The sequence below is a fragment of the Pleurodeles waltl genome, chromosome 6, assembly GCF_031143425.1.
Source record: "Pleurodeles waltl isolate 20211129_DDA chromosome 6, aPleWal1.hap1.20221129, whole genome shotgun sequence".
NCBI lineage: Eukaryota > Metazoa > Chordata > Amphibia > Caudata > Salamandridae > Pleurodeles > Pleurodeles waltl.
Window position 1 is genome coordinate 479126843 of NC_090445.1, and position 21224 is coordinate 479148066.

Here is a 21224-nt window from a genome sequence, read left to right on the forward strand (position 1 = left end):
TCATCTCAAGCACCGCTGAAGTGGGCCCTTCATCTCAAGCACCGCTGAACTGGGCACCGCCGTCTCAAGCACCGCTGAACTGGGCACCGCCGTCTCAAGCACCGCTGAACTGTGCACCGCCGTCTCAAGCACCGCTGAACTGGGCACCGCCGTCTCAAGCACCGCTGAACTGGGCACCGCCGTCTCAAGCACCGCTGAACTGGGCCCTTCATCTCAAGCACCGCTGAACTGGGCACCGCCGTCTCAAGCACCGCTGAACTTGGCACCGCCGTCTCAAGCACCACTGAACTGGGCACCGCCGTCTCAAGCACCGCTGAACTGGGCCCTTCATCTCAAGCACCGCTGAACTGGGCCCTTCATCTCAAGCACCGCTGAACTGGGCCCTTCATCTCAAGCACCGCTGAACTGGGCCCTTCATCTCAAGCACCGCTGAACTGGGCACCTCCGTCTCAAGCACCGCTGAACTGGGTACCGCCGTCTCAAGCACCGCTGAACTGGGCACCGCCGTCTCAAGCACCGCTGAACTGGGCACCGCCGTCTCAAGCACCGCTGAACTGGGCCCTTCATCTCAAGCACCGCTGAACTGGGCACCGCCGTCTCAAGCACCGCTGAACTTGGCACCGCCGTCTCAAGCACCACTGAACTGGGCACCGCCGTCTCAAGCACCGCTGAACTGGGCCCTTCATCTCAAGCACCGCTGAACTGGGCCCTTCATCTCAAGCACCGCTGAACTGGGCCCTTCATCTCAAGCACCGCTGAACTGGGCCCTTCATCTCAAGCACCGCTGAACTGGGCACCTCCGTCTCAAGCACCGCTGAACTGGGTACCGCCGTCTCAAGCACTGCTGAACTTGGCACCGCCGTCTCAAGCACCACTGAACTGGGCACCGCTGTCTCAAGCACCGCTGAACTGGGCACCACCGTGTCAAGCACCGCTGAACTGGGCCCTTCATCTCAAGCACCGCTGAACTGGGCCCTTCATCTCAAGCACCGCTGAACTGGGCACCGCCGTCTCAAGCACCGCTGAACTGGGTACTGCCGTATCAAGCACTGCTGAACTTGGCACCGCCGTCTCAAGCACCTCTGAACTGGTCACCGCCGTCTCAAGCACCGCTGAACTGGGCCCTTCATCTCAAGCACCGCTGAACTGGGCCCTTCATCTCAAGCACCGCTGAACTGGGCCCTTCATCTCAAGCACCGCTGAACTGGGCCCTTCATCTCAAGCACCGCTGAACTGGGCACCTCCGTCTCAAGCACCGCTGAACTGGGCACCGCCGTCTCAAGCACCGCTGAACTGGGTACCGCCATCTCAAGCACTGCTGAACTTGGCACCGCCGTCTCAAGCACCGCTGAACAGGGCCCTTCATCTCAAGCACCGCTGAACTGGGCCCTTCATCTCAAGCACCGCTGAACTGGGCACCGCCGTCTCAAGCACCGCTGAACTGGGTACCGCCGTCTCAAGCACTGCTGAACTTGGCACCGCCGTCTCAAGCACCGCTGAACAGGGCCCTTCATCTCAAGCACCACTGAACTGGGCCCTTCATCTCAAGCACCGCTGAACTGGGCACCGCCGTCTCAAGCACCGCTGAACTGGGTACCGCCGTCTCAAGCACTGCTGAACTTGGCACCGCCGTCTCAAGCACCGCTGAACTGGGCACCGCAGTCTCAAGCACCGCTGAACTGGGCCCTTCATCTCAAGCACCGCTGAACTGGGTCGTTCATCTCAAGCACCGCTGAACTGGGCCCTTCATCTCAAGCACCGCTGAACTGGGCACCGCCGTCTCAAGCACCTCTGAACTGGACACCGACATCTCAAGCACCGCTGAACTGGGCTCTTCATCTCAAGCACCGCTGAACTGGGCCCTTCATCTCAAGCACTGCTGAACTGGGCCCTTCATCTCAAGCACCGCTGAACTGGGCACCGCCGTCTCAAGCACCGCTGAAGTGGACACCGCCGTCTCAAGCACCGCTGAACTGGGCACCGCCGTCTCAAGCACCGCTGAACTGGGCACCGCCGTCTCAAGCACCGCTGAACTGGGCCCTTCATCTCAAGCACCGCTGAACTGGGCCCTTCATCTCAAGCACCGCTGAACTGGGCCCTTCATCTCAAGCTCCGCTGAACTGGGCACCGCCGTATCAAGCACCGCTGAACTGGGCACCGCCGTCTCAAGCACCGCTGAACTGGGCACCACCGTCTCAAGCACCGCTAAACTGGGCACCACTGTCTCAAGCACCGCTGAACTGGGCCCTTCATCTCAAGCACCGCTGAAGTTGGCCCTTCATCTCAAGCACCGCTGAACTGGGCACCGCCGTCTCAAGCACCGCTGAACTGGGTACCGCCGTCTCAAGCACTGCTGAACTTGGCACCGCCGTCTCAAGCACTGCTGAACTGGGCACCGCCATCTCAAGCACCGCTGAACTGGGCCCTTCATCTCAAGCACCGCTGAACTGGGCCCTTCATCACAAGCACCGCTGAACTGGGCCCTTCATCTCAAGCACCGCTGAACTGGGCACCGCCGTCTCAAGCACCGCTGAACTGGGCACCGCCGTCTCAAGCACCGCTGGACTGGGCACCGCCGTCTCAAGCACCGCTGAACTGGGCACCACCGTCTCAACCACCGCTGAACTGGGCCCTTCATCTCAAGCACCGCTGAACTGGGCCCTTCATCTCAAGCACCGCTGAACTGGGCACCGCCGTCTCAAGCACCGCTGAACTGGTTACCGACGTCTCAAGCACCGCTGAACTGGGCACCGTCGTCTCAAGCTCCGCTGAACTGGGCCCTTCATCTCATGCACCGCTGAACTGGGCCCTTCATCTCAATCACCCCTGAACTGGGCCCTTCATCTCAAGCACCGTTGAACTGGGCACCGCCGTCTCAAGCACCACTGAACTGGGCACCGCCGTCTCAAGCACCGCTGAACTGGGCACCGCCGTCTCAAGCACCGCTGAACTGGGCCCTTCATCTCAAGCACCGCTGAACTGGGCCCTTCATCTCAAGCACCGCTGAACTGGGCACCGCCGTCTCAAGCACCGCTGAACTGGGCACCGCCGTCTCAAGCACCGCTGAACTGGGCCCTTCATCTCAAGCACCGCTGAACTGGGCCCTTCATCTCAAGCACCGCTGAACTGGGCACCGCCGTCTCAAGCACCGCTGAACTGGGTACCGCCGTCTCAAGCACTGCTGAACTTGGCACCGCCGTCTCAAGCACCGCTGAACTGGGCACCGCCGTCTCAAGCACCGCTGAACTGGGCCCTTCATCTCAAGCACCGCTGAACTGGGCACCGCCGTCTCAAGCACCGCTGAACTGGGCCCTTCATCTCAAGCACCGCTGAACTGGGCCCTTCATCTCAAGCACCGCTGAACTGGGCCCTTCATCTCAAGCACCGCTGAACTGGGCACCTCCGTCTCAAGCACCGCTGAACTGGGCACTGCCGTCTCAAGCACCGCTGAACTGGGCCCTTCATCTCAATGTCCGCTGAACTGGGCCCTTCATCTCAAGCACCGCTGAACTGGGCACCGCCGTCTCAAGCACCGCTGAACTGGGCACCGCCTTCTCAAGCACCGCTGAACTGGGCCCTTCATCTCAAGCACCGCTGAACTGGGCCCTTCATCTCAAGCACCGCTGAACTGGGCCCTTCATCTCAAGCACCGCTGAACTGGGCACCGCCGTCTCAAGCACCGCTGAACTGGGCACCGCCGTCTCAAGCACCGCTGAACTGGGCACCGCTGTCTCAAGCTCCGCTGAACTGGGCACCGCCGTCTCAAGCACCGCTGAACTGGGCCCTTCATCTCAAGCACCGCTGAACTGGGCCCTTCATCTCAAGCACCGCTGAACTGGGCCCTTCATCTCAAGCACCGCTGAACTGGGCACCGCCGTCTCAAGCACCGCTGAATTGGGTACCGCCGTCTCAAGCACTGCTGAACTTGGCACCGCCGTCTCAAGCACTGCTGAACTGGGCACCGCCGTCTCAAGCACCGCTGAACTGGGCACTTCATCTCAAGCACCGCTGAACTGGGCCCTTCATCTCAAGCACCGCTGAACTGGGCCCTTCATCTCAAGCACCGCTGAACTGGGCACCGCCGTCTCAAGTACCGCTGAACTGGACACCGACATCTCAAGCACCGCTGAACTGGGCCCTTCATCTCAAGCACCGCTGAACTGGGCCCTTCATCTCAAGCACCGCTGAACTGGGCACCGCCGTTTCAAGCACCGCTGAACTGGGCACCACCGTCTCAGGCACCACTGAACTGGGCACCGCCGTCTCAAGCACCGCTGAACTGGGCACTTCATCTCAAGCACCGCTGAACTGGGCCTTTCATCTCAAGCACCGCTGAACTGGGCCCTTCATCTCAAGCACCGCTGAACTGGGCACCGGCGTCTCAAGCACCGCTGAACTGGGCACCACCGTCTCAAGCACCGCTGAACTGGGCCCTTCATCTCAAGCACCGCTGAACTGGGCCCTTCATCTCAAGCACCGCTGAACTGGGCACCGCCGTCTCAAGCACCGCTGAACTGGGTACCGCCGTCTCAAGCACTGCTGAACTTGGCACCGCCGTCTCAAGCACTGCTGAACTGGGCACCGCCGTCTCAAGCACCGCTGAACTGGGCCCTTCATCTCAAGCACCGCTGAACTGGGCCCTTCATCTCAAGCACCGCTGAACTGGGCCCTTCATCTCAAGCACCGCTGAACTGGGCACCGCCGTCTCAAGCACCGCTGAACTGGGCACCGCCATCTCAAGCACCGCTGAACTGGGCCCTTCATCTCAAGCACCGCTGAACTGGGCCCTTCATCTCAAGCACCACTGAACTGGGAACCGCCGTCTCAAGCACCGCTGAACTGGGCACCGCCGTCTCAAGCACCACTGAACTGGGCACCGCCGTCTCAAGCACCACTGAACTGGGCACCGCCGTCTCAAGCACCGCTGAACTGGGCCCTTCATCTCAATGTCCGCTGAACTGGGCCCTTCATCTCAAGCACCGCTGAACTGGGCACCGCCGTCTCAAGCACCGCTGAACTGGGCACCGCCATCTCAAGCACCGCTGAACTGGGCCCTTCATCTCAAGCACCGCTGAACTGGGCCCTTCATCTCAAGCACCACTGAACTGGGCCCTTCATCTCAAGCACCGCTGAACTGGGCACCGCCGTCTCAAGCACCGCTGAACTGGGCACCGCCGTCTCAAGCACCGCTGAACTGGGCACCGCTGTCTCAAGCTCCGCTGAACTGGGCACCGCCGTCTCAAGCAACGCTGAACTGGGCCCTTCATCTCAAGCACCGCTGAACTGGGCCCTTCATCTCAAGCACCGCTGAACTGGGCCCTTCATCTCAAGCACCGCTGAACTGGGCACCGCCGTCTCAAGCACCGCTGAACTGGGTACCGCCGTCTCAAGCACTGCTGAACTTGGCACCGCCGTCTCAAGCACCGCTGAACTGGGCACCGCCGTCTCAAGCACCGCTGAACTGGGCCCTTCATCTCAAGCACCGCTGAACTGGGCCCTTCATCTCAAGCACCGCTGAACTGGGCCCTTCATCTCAAGCACCGCTGAACTGGGCACCGCCGTCTCAAGTACCGCTGAACTGGACACCGACATCTCAAGCACCGCTGAACTGGGCCCTTCATCTCAAGCACCGCTGAACTGGGCCCTTCATCTCAAGCACCGCTGAACTGGGCCCTTCATCTCAAGCACCGCTGAACTGGGCACCGCCGTCTCAAGCACCGCTGAACTGGGCACCGCCATCTCAAGCACCGCTGAACTGGGCCCTTCATCTCAAGCACCACTGAACTGGGCCCTTCATCTCAAGCACCACTGAACTGGGCACCGCCGTCTCAAGCACCGCTGAACTGGGCACCGCCGTCTCAAGCACCACTGAACTGGGCACCGCCGTCTCAATCACCACTGAACTGGGCACCGCCGTCTCAAGCACCGCTGAACTGGGCCCTTCATCTCAATGTCCGCTGAACTGGGCCCTTCATCTCAAGCACCGCTGAACTGGGCACCGCCGTCTCAAGCACCGCTGAACTGGGCACCGCCATCTCAAGCACCGCTGAACTGGGCCCTTCATCTCAAGCACCGCTGAACTGGGCCCTTCATCTCAAGCACCGCTGAACTGGGCCCTTCATCTCAAGCACCGCTGAACTGGGCACCGCCGTCTCAAGCACCGCTGAACTGGGCACCGCCGTCTCAAGCACCGCTGAACTGGGCACCGCTGTCTCAAGCTCCGCTGAACTGGGCACCGCCGTCTCAAGCACCGCTGAACTGGGCCCTTCATCTCAAGCACCGCTGAACTGGGCCCTTCATCTCAAGCACCGCTGAACTGGGCCCTTCATCTCAAGCACCGCTGAACTGGGCACCGCCGTCTCAAGCACCGCTGAACTGGGTACCGCCGTCTCAAGCACTGCTGAACTTGGCACCGCCGTCTCAAGCACCGCTGAACTGGGCACCGCCGTCTCAAGCACCGCTGAACTGGGCCCTTCATCTCAAGCACCGCTGAACTGGGCCCTTCATCTCAAGCACCGCTAAACTGGGCCCTTCATCTCAAGCACCGCTGAACTGGGCACCGCCGTCTCAAGTACCGCTGAACTGGACACCGACATCTCAAGCACCGCTGAACTGGGCCCTTCATCTCAAGCACCGCTGAACTGGGCCCTTCATCTCAAGCACCGCTGAACTGGGCACCGCCGTTTCAAGCACCGCTGAACTGGGCACCACCGTCTCAAGCACCACTGAACTGGGCACCGCCGTCTCAAGCACCGCTGAACTGGGCACTTCATCTCAAGCACCGCTGAACTGGGCCTTTCATCTCAAGCACCGCTGAACTGGGCCCTTCATCTCAAGCACCGCTGAACTGGGCACCGGCGTCTCAAGCACCGCTGAACTGGGCACCGCCGTCTCAAGCACCGCTGAACTGGGCACCGCCGTCTCAAGCACCGCTGAACTGGGCACCACCGTCTCAAGCACCGCTGAACTGGGCCCTTCATCTCAAGCACCGCTGAACTGGGCCCTTCATCTCAAGCACCGCTGAACTGGGCACTGCCGTCTCAAGCAACGCTGAACTGGGCACCGACGTCTCAAGCACTGCTGAACTTGGCACCGCCGTCTCAAGCACCGCTGAACTGGGCACCGCCGTCTCAAGCACCGCTGAACTGGGCCATTCATCTCAAGCACCGCTGAACTGGGCCCTTCATCTCAAGCACCGCTGAACTGGGTCCTTCATCTCAAGCACCGCTGAACTGGGCACCACCGTCTCAAGCAACGCTGAAGTGGGCACCACCGTCTCAAGCTCCGCTGAACTGGGCACCGCCGTCTCAAGCACCGCTGAACTGGGCCCTTCATCTCAAGCACCGCTGAACTGGGCCCTTCATCTCAAGCACCGCTGAACTGGGCCCTTCATCTCAAGCACCGCTGAACTGGGCACCGCCGTCTCAAGCACCGCTGAACTGGGTACCGCCGTCTCAAGCACTGCTGAACTTGGCACCGCCGTCTCAAGCACCGCTGAACTGGGCACCGCCGTCTCAAGCACCGCTGAACTGGGCCCTTCATCTCAAGCACCGCTGAACTGGGCCCTTCATCTCAAGCACCGCTGAACTGGGCCCTTCATCTCAAGCACCGCTGAACTGGGCACCGCCGTCTCAAGTACCGCTGAACTGGACACCGACATCTCAAGCACCGCTGAACTGGGCCCTTCATCTCAAGCACCGCTGAACTGGGCCCTTCATCTCAAGCACCGCTGAACTGGGCACCGCCGTTTCAAGCACCGCTGAACTGGGCACCACCGTCTCAAGCACCACTGAACTGGGCACCGCCGTCTCAAGCACCGCTGAACTGGGCAATTCATCTCAAGCACCGCTGAACTGGGCCTTTCATCTCAAGCACCACTGAACTGGGCCCTTCATCTCAAGCACCGCTGAACTGGGCACCGGCGTCTCAAGCACCGCTGAACTGGGCACCGCCGTCTCAAGCACCGCTGAACTGGGCACCGCCGTCTCAAGCACCGCTGAACTGGGCACCACCGTCTCAAGCACCGCTGAACTGGACCCTTCATCTCAAGCACTGCTGAACTGGGCCCTTCATCTCAAGCACCGCTGAACTGGGCACTGCCGTCTCAAGCAACGCTGAACTGGGCACCGACGTCTCAAGCACTGCTGAACTTAGCACCGCCGTCTCAAGCACCGCTGAACTGGGCACCGCCGTCTCAAGCACCGCTGAACTGGGCCATTCATCTCAAGCACCGCTGAACTGGGCCCTTCATCTCAAGCACCGCTGAACTGGGTCCTTCATCTCAAGCACCGCTGAACTGGGCACCACCGTCTCAAGCAGCGCTGAAGTGGGCACCGCCATCTCAAGCACCGCTGAACTGGGCCCTTCATCTCAAGCACCGCTGAACTGGGCCCTTCATCTCAAGCACCGCTGAACAGGGCACCGCCGTCTCAAGCACCGCTGAACTGGGCACCGCCGTCTCAAGCACCACTGAACTGGGCACCGCCGTCTCAAGCACCGCTGAACTGGGCACCGCCGTCTCAAGAACCGCTGAACTGGGCCCTTCATCTCAAGCACCGCTGAACTGGGCCCTTCATCTCAAGCACCGCTGAACTGGGCCCTTCATCTCAAGCACCGCTAAACTGGGCACCGCCGTCTCAAGCACCGCTGAACTGGGCACCGCCGTCTCAAGCACCGCTGAACTGGGCACCGCTGTCTCAAGCACCGCTGAACTGGGCACCGCTGTCTCAAGCACCGCTGAACTGGGCACCGACGTCTCAAGCACCGCTGAACTGGGCCCTTCATCTCAAGCACCGCTGAACTGGGCACCGCCGTCTCAAGCACTGCTGAACTGGGTACTGCCGTCTCAAGCACTGCTGAACTTGGCACCGCCGTCTCAAGCACCGCTGAACTGGGCACCGCCGTCTCAAGCACCGCTGAACTGGGCCCTTCATCTCAAGCACCGCTGAACTGGGCCCTTCATCTCAAGCACCGCTGAACTGGGCCCTTCATCTCAAGCACCGCTGTACTGGGCCCTTCATCTCAAGCACCGCTGAACTGGGCACCGAAGTCTCAAGCACCGCTGAACTGGGCACCGCCGTCTCAAGCACCGCTGAACTGGGCACCGCTGTCTCAAGCACTGCTGACTTGGGCACCGCCGTCTTAAGCACCGCTGAACTGGGCCCTTCATCTAAAGCACCGCTGAACTGGGCACCGCCGTCTCAAGCACCGCTGAACTGGGTACCGCCGTCTCAAGCACCGCTGAACTTGGCACCGCCGTCTCAAGCACCGCTGAACTGGGCACCGCCTTCTCAAGCACCGCTGAACTGGGCCCTTCATCTCAAACACCGCTGAACTGGGCCGTTCATCTCAAGCACCGCTGAACTGGGCCCTTCATCTCAAGCAAGGCTGAACAGGGCACCGCCGTCTCAAGCACCGCTGAACTGGACACCGACATCTCAAGCACCGCTGAACTGGGCCCTTCACCTCAAGCACCGCTGAACTGGGCCCTTCATCTCAAGCACCGCTGAACTGGGCACCGCCGTCTCAAGCACCGCTGAACTGGGTACTGCCGTCTCAAGCACTGCTGAACTTGGCACCGCCGTCTCAAGCACCGCTGAACTGGGCACCGCCGTCTCAAGCACCGCTGAACTGGGCCCTTCATCTCGAGCACCGCTGAACTGGGCCCTTCATCTCAAGCACCGCTGAACTGGGCCCTTCATCTCAAGCACCGCTGTACTGGGCCCTTCATCTCAAGCACCGCTGAACTGGGCACCGAAGTCTCAAGCACCGCTGAACTGGGCACCGCCGTCTCAAGCACCGCTGAACTGGGCACCGCTGTCTCAAGCACTGCTGAACTGGGCACCGCCGTCTCAAGCACCGCTGAACTGGGCCCTTCATCTAAAGCACCGCTGAACTGGGCACCGCCGTCTCAAGCACCGCTGAACTGGGTACCGCCGTCTCAAGCACCGCTGAACTTGGCACCGCCGTCTCAAGCACCGCTGAACTGGGCACCGCCTTCTCAAGCACCGCTGAACTGGGCACCGCCGTCTCAAGCACCGCTGAACTGGGCACCACCGTCTCAAGCACCGCTGAACTGGGCCCTTCATCTCAAGCACCGCTGAACTGGGCCCTTCATCTCAAGCACCGCTGAACTGGGCACTGCCGTCTCAAGCAACGCTGAACTGGGCACCGACGTCTCAAGCACTGCTGAACTTGGCACCGCCGTCTCAAGCACCGCTGAACTGGGCACCGCCGTCTCAAGCACCGCTGAACTGGGCCATTCATCTCAAGCACCGCTGAACTGGGCCCTTCATCTCAAGCACCGCTGAACTGGGTCCTTCATCTCAAGCACCGCTGAACTGGGCACCACCGTCTCAAGCAACGCTGAAGTGGGCACCACCGTCTCAAGCTCCGCTGAACTGGGCACCGCCGTCTCAAGCACCGCTGAACTGGGCCCTTCATCTCAAGCACCGCTGAACTGGGCCCTTCATCTCAAGCACCGCTGAACTGGGCCCTTCATCTCAAGCACCGCTGAACTGGGCACCGCCGTCTCAAGCACCGCTGAACTGGGTACCGCCGTCTCAAGCACTGCTGAACTTGGCACCGCCGTCTCAAGCACCGCTGAACTGGGCACCGCCGTCTCAAGCACCGCTGAACTGGGCCCTTCATCTCAAGCACCGCTGAACTGGGCCCTTCATCTCAAGCACCGCTGAACTGGGCCCTTCATCTCAAGCACCGCTGAACTGGGCACCGCCGTCTCAAGTACCGCTGAACTGGACACCGACATCTCAAGCACCGCTGAACTGGGCCCTTCATCTCAAGCACCGCTGAACTGGGCCCTTCATCTCAAGCACCGCTGAACTGGGCACCGCCGTTTCAAGCACCGCTGAACTGGGCACCACCGTCTCAAGCACCACTGAACTGGGCACCGCCGTCTCAAGCACCGCTGAACTGGGCAATTCAGCTCAAGCACCGCTGAACTGGGCCTTTCATCTCAAGCACCACTGAACTGGGCCCTTCATCTCAAGCACCGCTGAACTGGGCACCGGCGTCTCAAGCACCGCTGAACTGGGCACCGCCGTCTCAAGCACCGCTGAACTGGGCACCGCCGTCTCAAGCACCGCTGAACTGGGCACCACCGTCTCAAGCACCGCTGAACTGGACCCTTCATCTCAAGCACTGCTGAACTGGGCCCTTCATCTCAAGCACCGCTGAACTGGGCACTGCCGTCTCAAGCAACGCTGAACTGGGCACCGACGTCTCAAGCACTGCTGAACTTAGCACCGCCGTCTCAAGCACCGCTGAACTGGGCACCGCCGTCTCAAGCACCGCTGAACTGGGCCATTCATCTCAAGCACCGCTGAACTGGGCCCTTCATCTCAAGCACCGCTGAACTGGGTCCTTCATCTCAAGCACCGCTGAACTGGGCACCACCGTCTCAAGCAGCGCTGAAGTGGGCACCGCCATCTCAAGCACCGCTGAACTGGGCCCTTCATCTCAAGCACCGCTGAACTGGGCCCTTCATCTCAAGCACCGCTGAACAGGGCACCGCCGTCTCAAGCACCGCTGAACTGGGCACCGCCGTCTCAAGCACCACTGAACTGGGCACCGCCGTCTCAAGCACCGCTGAACTGGGCACCGCCGTCTCAAGAACCGCTGAACTGGGCCCTTCATCTCAAGCACCGCTGAACTGGGCCCTTCATCTCAAGCACCGCTGAACTGGGCCCTTCATCTCAAGCACCGCTAAACTGGGCACCGCCGTCTCAAGCACCGCTGAACTGGGCACCGCCGTCTCAAGCACCGCTAAACTGGGCACCGCTGTCTCAAGCACCGCTGAACTGGGCACCGCTGTCTCAAGCACCGCTGAACTGGGCACCGACGTCTCAAGCACCGCTGAACTGGGCCCTTCATCTCAAGCACCGCTGAACTGGGCACCGCCGTCTCAAGCACTGCTGAACTGGGTACTGCCGTCTCAAGCACTGCTGAACTTGGCACCGCCGTCTCAAGCACCGCTGAACTGGGCACCGCCGTCTCAAGCACCGCTGAACTGGGCCCTTCATCTCAAGCACCGCTGAACTGGGCCCTTCATCTCAAGCACCGCTGAACTGGGCCCTTCATCTCAAGCACCGCTGTACTGGGCCCTTCATCTCAAGCACCGCTGAACTGGGCACCGAAGTCTCAAGCACCGCTGAACTGGGCACCGCCGTCTCAAGCACCGCTGAACTGGGCACCGCTGTCTCAAGCACTGCTGACTTGGGCACCGCCGTCTTAAGCACCGCTGAACTGGGCCCTTCATCTAAAGCACCGCTGAACTGGGCACCGCCGTCTCAAGCACCGCTGAACTGGGTACCGCCGTCTCAAGCACCGCTGAACTTGGCACCGCCGTCTCAAGCACCGCTGAACTGGGCACCGCCTTCTCAAGCACCGCTGAACTGGGCCCTTCATCTCAAACACCGCTGAACTGGGCCGTTCATCTCAAGCACCGCTGAACTGGGCCCTTCATCTCAAGCAAGGCTGAACAGGGCACCGCCGTCTCAAGCACCGCTGAACTGGACACCGACATCTCAAGCACCGCTGAACTGGGCCCTTCACCTCAAGCACCGCTGAACTGGGCCCTTCATCTCAAGCACCGCTGAACTGGGCACCGCCGTCTCAAGCACCGCTGAACTGGGTACTGCCGTCTCAAGCACTGCTGAACTTGGCACCGCCGTCTCAAGCACCGCTGAACTGGGCACCGCCGTCTCAAGCACCGCTGAACTGGGCCCTTCATCTCGAGCACCGCTGAACTGGGCCCTTCATCTCAAGCACCGCTGAACTGGGCCCTTCATCTCAAGCACCGCTGTACTGGGCCCTTCATCTCAAGCACCGCTGAACTGGGCACCGAAGTCTCAAGCACCGCTGAACTGGGCACCGCCGTCTCAAGCACCGCTGAACTGGGCACCGCTGTCTCAAGCACTGCTGAACTGGGCACCGCCGTCTCAAGCACCGCTGAACTGGGCCCTTCATCTAAAGCACCGCTGAACTGGGCACCGCCGTCTCAAGCACCGCTGAACTGGGTACCGCCGTCTCAAGCACCGCTGAACTTGGCACCGCCGTCTCAAGCACCGCTGAACTGGGCACCGCCTTCTCAAGCACCGCTGAACTGGGCCCTTCATCTCAAACACCGCTGAACTGGGCCGTTCATCTCAAGCACCGCTGAACTGGGCCCTTCATCTCAAGCACCGCTCAACAGGGCACCGCCGTCTCAAGCACCGCTGAACTGGACACCGACATCTCAAGCACCGCTGAACTGGGCCCTTCACCTCAAGCACCGCTGAACTGGGCCCTTCATCTCAAGCACCGCTGAACTGGGCCCTTCATCTCAAGCACCGCTGAACTGGGCACCGCCGTCTCAAGCACCGCTGAACTGGGCACCGCCATCTCAAGCACCGCTGAACTGGGCCCTTCATCTCAAGCTCTGCTGAACTGGGCCCTTCATCTCAAGCACCGCTGAACTGGGCCCTTCATCTTAAGCACCGCTGAACTGGGCACCGCCGTCTCTAGCACCGCTGAACTGGGCACCGCCGTCTCAAGCACCGCTGAACTGGGCACCGCCGTCTCAAGCACCGCTGAACTGGGCACCACCGTCTCAAGCACCGCTGAACTGGGCCCTTCATCTCAAGCACCGCTGAACTGGGCCCTTCATCTCAAGCACAGCTGAACTGGGCACCGCCGTCTCAAGCACCGCTGAACTGGGTACCGACGTCTCAAGCACTGCTGAACTTGGCACCGCCGTCTCAAGCACCGCTGAACTGGGCACCGCCGTCTCAAGCACCGCTGAACTGGGCCCTTCATCTCAAGCACCGCTGAACTGGGCCCTTCATCTCAAGCACCGCTGAACTGGGCACCGTCGTCTCAAGCACCGCTGAACTGGGCACCGCCATCTCAAGTACCGCTGAACTGGGCCCTTCATCTCAAGCACCGCTGAACTGGGCCCTTCATCTCAAGCACCACTGAACTGGGCACCGCCGTCTCAAGCACCGCTGAACTGGGCACCACCGTCTCAAGCACCGCTAAACTGGGCTCCACTGTCTCAAGCACCGCTGAACTGGGCCCTTCATCTCAAGCACCGCTGAAGTGGGCCCTTCATCTCAAGCACCGCTGAACTGGGCACCGCCGTCTCAAGCACCGCTGAACTGGGTACCACCGTCTAAAGCACTGCTGAACTTGGCACCGCCGTCTCAAGCACTGCTGAACTGGGCACCGCCATCTCAAGCACCGCTGAACTGGGCCCTTCATCTCAAGCACCGCTGAACTGGGCCCTTCATCACAAGCACCGCTGAACTGGGCCCTTCATCTCAATCACCGCTGAACTGGGCACCGCCGTCTCAAGCACCGCTGAACTGGGCACCACCGTCTCAAGCACCGCTGGACTGGGCACCGCCGTCTCAAGCACCGCTGAACTGGGCACCACCGTCTCAACCACCGCTGAACTGGGCCCTTCATCTCAAGCACCACTGAACTGGGCCCTTCATCTCAAGCACCGCTGAACTGGGCACCGCCGTCTCAAGCAACGCTGAACTGGTTACCGACGTCTCAAGCACCGCTGAACTGGGCACCGTCGTCTCAAGCTCCGCTGAACTGGGCACCGTCGTCTCAAGCTCCGCTGAACTGGGCCCTTCATCTCATGCACCGCTGAACTGGGCCCTTCATCTCAATCACCGCTGAACTGGGCCCTTCATCTCAAGCACCGTTGAACTGGGCACCGCCGTCTCAAGCACCACTGAACTGGGCACCGCCGTCTCAAGCACCGCTGAACTGGGCACCGCCGTCTCAAGCACCGCTGAACTGGGCCCTTCATCTCAAGCACCGCTGAACTGGGCCCTTCATCTCAAGCACCGCTGAACTGGGCACCGCCGTCTCAAGCACCGCTGAACTGGGCACCGCCGTCTCAAGCACCGCTGAACTGGGCCCTTCATCTCAAGCACCGCTGAACTGGGCCCTTCATCTCAAGCACCGCTGAACTGGGCACCGCCGTCTCAAGCACCGCTGAACTGGGTACCGCCGTCTCAAGCACTGCTGAACTTGGCACCGCCGTCTCAAGCACCGCTGAACTGGGCACCGCCGTCTCAAGCACCGCTGAACTGGGCCCTTCATCTCAAGCACCGCTGAACTGGGCACCGCCGTCTCAAGCACCGCTGAACTGGGCCCTTCATCTCAAGCACCGCTGAACTGGGCCCTTCATCTCAAGCACCGCTGAACTGGGCCCTTCATCTCAAGCACCGCTGAACTGGGCACCTCCGTCTCAAGCACCGCTGAACTGGGCACCGCCGTCTCAAGCACCGCTGAACTGAGCACCGCTGTCTCAAGCACCGCTGAACTGGGCACCGCCGTCTCAAGCACCGCTGAACTGGGCACCGCCGTCTCAAGCACCGCTGAACTGGGCACCCCGCCGTCTCAAGCACCGCTGAACTGGGCACCGCCGTCTCAAGCACCGCTGAACTGGGCCCTTCATCTCAAGCACCGCTGAACTGGGCCCTTCATCTCAAGCACCGATGAACTGGGTACCACCGTCTCAAGCACTGCTGAATTTGGCACCGCCGTCTCAAGCACCGCTGAACTGGGCACCGCCGTCTCAAGCACCGCTGAACTGGGTCCTTCATCTCAAGCACCGCTGAACTGGGTCGTTCATCTCAAGCACCGCTGAACTGGGCCCTTCATCTCAAGCACCGCTGAACTGGGCACCGCCGTCTCCAGCACCGCTGAACTGGACACCGACATCTCAAGCACCGCTGAACTGGGCCCTTCATCTCAAGCACCGCTGAACTGGGCCCTTCATCTCAAGCACCGCTGAACTGGGCCCTTCATCTCAAGCACCGCTCAACTGGGCACCGCCGTCTCAAGCACCGCTGAACTGGGCACCGCCGTCTCAAGCACCGCTGAACTGGGCACCGCCGTCTCAAGCACCGCTGAACTGGGCCCTTCATCTCAAGCACCGCTGAACTGGGCCCTTCATCTCAAGCACCGCTGAACTGGGCCTTTCATCTCAAGCACCGCTGAACTGGGCACCGCCGTCTCAAGCACCGCTGAACTGGGCACCGCCGTCTCAAGCACCGCTGAACTGGGTACCACCATCTCAAGCACTGCTGAACTTGGCACCGCCGTCTCAAGTACCGCTGAACAGGGCCCTTCATCTCAAGCACCGCTGAACTGGGCCCTTCATCTCAAGCACCGCTGAACTGGGCACCGCCGTCTCAAGCACCGCTGAACTGGGTACCGCCGTCTCAAGCACTGCTGAACTTGGCACCGCCGTCTCAAGCACCGCTGAACAGGGCCCTTCATCTCAAGCACCACTGAACTGGGCCCTTCATCTCAAGCACCGCTGAACTGGGCACCGCCGTCTCAAGCACCGATGAACTGGGTACCGCCGTCTCAAGCACTGCTGAACTTGGCACCGCCGTCTCAAGCACCGCTGAACTGGGCACCGCCGTCTCAAGCACCGCTGAACTGGGCCCTTCATCTCAAGCACCGCTGAACTGGGTCGTTCATCTCAAGCACCGCTGAACTGGGCCCTTCATCTCAAGCACCGCTGAACTGGGCACCGCCGTCTCAAGCACCTCTGAACTGGACACCGACATCTCAAGCACCGCTGAACTGGGCCCTTCATCTCAAGCACCGCTGAACTGGGCCCTTCATCTCAAGCACTGCTGAACTGGGCCCTTCATCTCAAGCACCGCTGAACTGGGCACCGCCGTCTCAAGCACCGCTGAAGTGGACACCGCCGTCTCAAGCACCGCTGAACTGGGCACCGCCGTCTCAAGCACCGCTGAACTGGGCACCGCCGTCTCAAGCACCGCTGAACTGGGCCCTTCATCTCAAGCACCGCTGATCTGGGCCCTTCATCTCAAGCACCGCTGAACTGGGCCCTTCATCTCAAGCACCGCTGAACTGGGCACCGCCGTCTCAAGCACCGCTGAACTGGGCACCGCCGTCTCAAGCACCGCTGAACTGGGCACCGCCGTCTCAAGCACCGCTAAACTGGGCACCACTGTCTCAAGCACCGCTGAACTGGGCCCTTCATCTCAAGCACCGCTGAAGTGGGCCTTTCATCTCAAGCACTGCTGAACTGGGCACCGCCGTCTCAAGCACCGCTGAACTGGGTACCGCCGTCTCAAGCACTGCTGAACTTGGCACCGCCGTCTCAAGCACTGCTGAACTGGGCACCGCCGTCTCAAGCACCGCTGAACTGGGCCCTTCATCTCAAGCACCGCTGAACTGGGCCCTTCATCACAAGCACCGCTGAACTGGGCCCTTCATCTCAAGCACCGCTGAACTGGGCACCGCCGTCTCAAGCACCGCTGAACTGGGCACCGCCGTCTCAAGCACCGCTGGACTGGGCACCGCTGGACTGGGCACCGCCGTCTCAAGCAACGCTGAACTGGGCACCACCGTCTCAACCACCGCTGAACTGGGCCCTTCATCTCAAGCACCGCTGAACTGGGCCCTTCATCACAAGCACCGCTGAACTGGGCCCTTCATCTCAAGCACCGCTGAACTGGGCACCGCCGTCTCAAGCACCGCTGAACTGGTTACCGACGTCTCAAGCACCGCTGAACTGGGCACCGTCATCTCAAGCACCGCTGAACTGGGCCCTTCATCTCATGCACCGCTGAACTGGGCCCTTCATCTCAATCACCGCTGAACTGGGCCCTTCATCTCAAGCACCGCTGAACTGGGCACCGCCGTCTCAAGCACCACTGAACTGGGCACCACCGTCTCAAGCACCGCTGAACTGGGCACCGCCGTCTCAAGCACCGCTGAACTGGGCCCTTCATCTCAAGCACCGCTGAACTGGGCCCTTCATCTCAAGCACCGCTGAACTGGGCACCGCCGTCTCAAGCACTGCTGAACTGGGCACCGCCGTCTCAAGCACCGCTGAACTGGGCACCGCCGTCTCAAGCACCGCTGAACTGGGCCCTTCATCTCAAGCACCGCTGAACTGGGCCCTTCATCTCAAGCACCGCTGAACTGGTCACCGCCGTCTCAAGCACCGCTGAACTGGGTACCGCCGTCTCAAGCACCGCTGAACTTGGCACCGCCGTCTCAAGCACCGCTGAACTGGGCACCGCTGTCTCAAGCACCGCTGAACTGGGCCCTTCATCTCAAGCACCGCTGAACTGGGCCCTTCATCTCAAGCACCGCTGAACTGGGCCCTTCATCTCAAGCACCGCTGAACTGGGCACCTCCGTCTCAAGCACCGCTGAACTGGGCACCGCCGTCTCAAGCACCGCTGAACTGAGCACCGCCGTCTCAAGCACCGCTGAACTGGGCACCGCCGTCTCAAGCACCGCTGAACTGGGCACCGCCGTCTCAAGCACCGCTGAACTGGGCACCGCCGTCTCAAGCACCGCTGAACTGGGCCCTTCATCTCAAGCACCGCTGAACTGGGCCCTTCATCTCAAGCACCGATGAACTGGGTACCACCGTCTCAAGCACTGCTGAACTTGGCACCGCCGTCTCAAGCACCGCTGAACTAGGCACCGCAGTCTCAAGCACCGCTGAACTGGGTCCTTCATCTCAAGCACCGCTGAACTGGGTCGTTCATCTCAAGCACCGCTGAACTGGGCCCTTCATCTCAAGCACCGCTGAACTGGGCACCGCCGTCTCCAGCACCGCTGAACTGGACACCGACATCTCAAGCACCGCTGAACTGGGCCCTTCATCTCAAGCACCGCTGAACTGGGCCCTTCATCTCAAGCACCGCTGAACTGGGCCCTTCATCTCAAGCACCGCTGAACTGGGCCCTTCATCTCAAGCACCGCTCAACTGGGCACCGCCGTCTCAAGCACCACTGAACTGGGCACCGCCGTCTCAAGCACCGCTGAACTGGGCACCGCCGTCTCAAGCACCACTGAACTGGGCACCGCCGTCTCAAGCACCGCTGAACTGGGCACCGCCGTCTCAAGCACCGCTGAACTGGGCACCGCCTTCATCTCAAGCACCGCTGAACTGGGCCCTTCATCTCAAGCACCGCTGAACTGGGCACCGCCGTCTCAAGCACCGCTGAACTGGGCACCGCCTTCTCAAGCACCGCTGAACTGGGCACCGCCGTCTCAAGCACCGCTGAACTGGGCACCACCGTCTCAAGCACCGCTGAACTGGGCACCGCCGTCTCAAGCACCGCTGAACTGGGTACCGCCGTCTCAAGCACTGCTGAACTTGGCACCGCCGTCTCAAGCACTGCTGAACTGGGCACCGCCGTCTCAAGCACCGCTGAACTGGGCCCTTCATCTCAAGCACCGCTGAACTGGGACCTTCATCTCAAGCACCACTGAACTGGACACCGCCGTCTCAAGCACCGCTGAACTGGGCACCGCCGTCTCAAGCACCACTGAACTGGGCACCGCCGTCTCAAGCACCGCTGAACTGGGCACCGCCGTCTCAAGCACCGCTGAACTGGGCCCTTCATCTCAAGCACCACTGAACTGGGCCCTTCATCTCAAGCACCGCTGAACTGGGCACTGCCGTCTCAAGCACCGCTGAACTGGGCACCGCCATCTCAAGCACCGCTGAACTGGGCCCTTCATCTCAAGCACCGCTGAACTGGGCCCTTCATCTCAAGCACCGCTGAACTGGGCACGGCCGTCTCAAGCACCGCTGAACTGGGCACCGCCGTCTCAAGCACCGCTTTACTGGGCACCGCTGTCTCAAGCTCCGCTGAACTGGGCACCGCCGTCTCAAGCACCGCTGAACTGGGCCCTTCATCTCAAGCACCGCTGAACTGGGCCCTTCATCTCAAGCACCGCTGAACTGGGCACCGCCGTCTCAAGCACCGCTGAACTGGGTACCGCCGTCTCAAGCACTGCTGAACTTGGCACCGCCGTCTCAAGCACCGCTGAACTGGGCACCGCCGTCTCAAGCACCGCTGAACTGGGCCCTTCATCTCAAGCACCGCTGAACTGGGCCCTTCATCTCAAGCACCGCTGAACTGGGCCCTTCATCTCAAGCACCGCTGAACTGGGCACCGCCGTCTCAAGCACCGCTGAACTGGACACCGACATCTCAAGCACCGCTGAACTGGGCCCTTCATCTCAAGCACCGCTGAACTGGGCACTTCATCTCAAGCACCGCTGAACTGGGCACCGCCGTTTCAAGCACCGCTGAACTGGGCACCGGCGTCTCAAGCACAGCTGAACTGGGCCCTTCATCTCAAGCACCGCTGAACTGGGCCCTTCATCTCAAGCACCGCTGAACTGGGCCCTTCATCTCAAGCACCGCTGAACTGGGCACCGCCGTCTCAAGCACCGCTGAACTGGGCACCGCCGTCTCAAGCACCGCTGAACTGGGCACCGCCGTCTCAAGCACCGCTGAACTGGGCACCGCCGTCTCAAGCACCGCTGAACTGGGCCCTTCATCTCAAGCACCGCTTAACTGGTCCCTTCATCTCAAGCACCGCTGAACTGGGCACCGCCGTCTCAAGCACCGCTGAAATGGGTACCGACGTCTCAAGCACTGCTGAACTTGGCACCGCCGTCTCAAGCACCGCTGAACTGGGCACCGCCGTCTCAAGCACCGCTGAACTGGGCCCTTCATCTCAAGCACCGCTGAACTGGGCCCTTCATCTCAAGCACCGCTGAACTGGGCCCTTCATCTCAAGCACCGCTGAACTGGGCACCGCCGTCTCAAGCACCGCTGAAGTGGGCACCGCCATCTCAAGCACCGCTGAACTGGGCCCTTCATCTCAAGCACCGCTGAACTGGGCCCTTCATCTCAAGCACCACTGAACAGGGCACCGCCGTCTCAAGCTCCGCTGAACTGGGCACCGCCGTCTCAAGCACCACTGAACTGGGCACCGCCGTCTCAAGCACCGCTGAACTGGGCACCGCCGTCTCAAGCACCGCTGAACTAGGCCCTTCATCTCAAGCACCACTGAACTGGGCACCGCCGTCTCAAGCACCGCTGAACTGGGCACCGCCGTCTCAAGCACCACTGAACTGGGCACCGCCGTCTCAAGCACCGCTGAACTGGGCACCGCCGTCTCAAGCACCGCTGAACTGGGCACCGCCTTCATCTCAAGCACCGCTGAACTGGGCCCTTCATCTCAAGCACCGCTGAACTGGGCCCTTCATCTCAAGCACCGCTGAACTGGGCCCTTCATCTCAAGCACCGCTGAACTGGGCCCTTCATCTCAAGCACCGCTGAACTGGGCACCGCCGTCTCAAGCACCGCTGAACTGGGCACCGCCGTCTCAAGCACCGCTGAAC